At 44.5% G+C, this 696-nt stretch overlaps 1 long non-coding RNA gene across 2 annotated transcripts in view; it reads left to right on the forward strand.

The window, feature by feature from the left end:
* The window catches only part of LOC138143089 (uncharacterized), a 36,752-nt gene that overhangs the window by 34,266 nt on the left and 1,790 nt on the right, over positions 1–696 (forward strand). The window lies entirely within an intron of this gene.

Genomic DNA, 696 nt, shown 5'->3' on the forward strand with positions numbered 1-696 from the left:
TCTGTCTCTCTCTCTCTGTCTCTCTCTCTCTCTCTCTCTCTCTCTCTCTCTCTCTCTCTCTCTCTCTCTCTCTCTCTCTCTCTCTCTCTCTCTCTCTCTCTCTCCCTCTCTCTCTCTCTCTCTCTCTCTCTCTCTCTCTCTCTCTCTCTCTCTCTCTCTCTCTCTCTCTCTCTCTCTCTCTCTCTCTCTCTCTCTCTCTCTCTCTCTCTGTCTCTCTCTCTCTCTCTCTCACACACACACACACACACGAGATAAAAAGATGACTAGTTGCTGAGCATAGAGATGGAGAATCTGTGGGCAGGGTCAGACACCATCTGGCATGCAGGGAGGGGCGCAGGTGGGAGGAGTGTGCCCTTCAGCCAGGGCTGGGTACCACTTTGTCAAATTGGACTCCCCTCCCCCATTTCCACAACCCCACCTAAGGTTAACCACATTCCAGGGGTCACAATTTTATCCTTTGCTCGGAGTCTAGAGTCTTCCCACTAACCTATCTCCTATCCTACGCTCTGAAATTCCTATTTGTTATAAAGATAACAACTTATATTACCCCCTTTAAGCTTTACAGAGTATCTTCTTTCTTTCTTTCTTTCTTTCTTTCTTTCTTTCTTTCTTTCTTTCTTTCTTTCTTTCTTTCTTTCTTTCTTTCTTTCTTTCTTTCTTTCTTTCTTTCTTTCTTTCTTTCTTTCTTTCTTTCTT

Source organism: Petaurus breviceps, unplaced genomic scaffold, assembly GCF_028583685.1.
Source record: "Petaurus breviceps papuanus isolate PSGF00001 unplaced genomic scaffold, PetGlider_PUasm1.0 90630, whole genome shotgun sequence".
Taxonomy (NCBI): domain Eukaryota; kingdom Metazoa; phylum Chordata; class Mammalia; order Diprotodontia; family Petauridae; genus Petaurus; species Petaurus breviceps.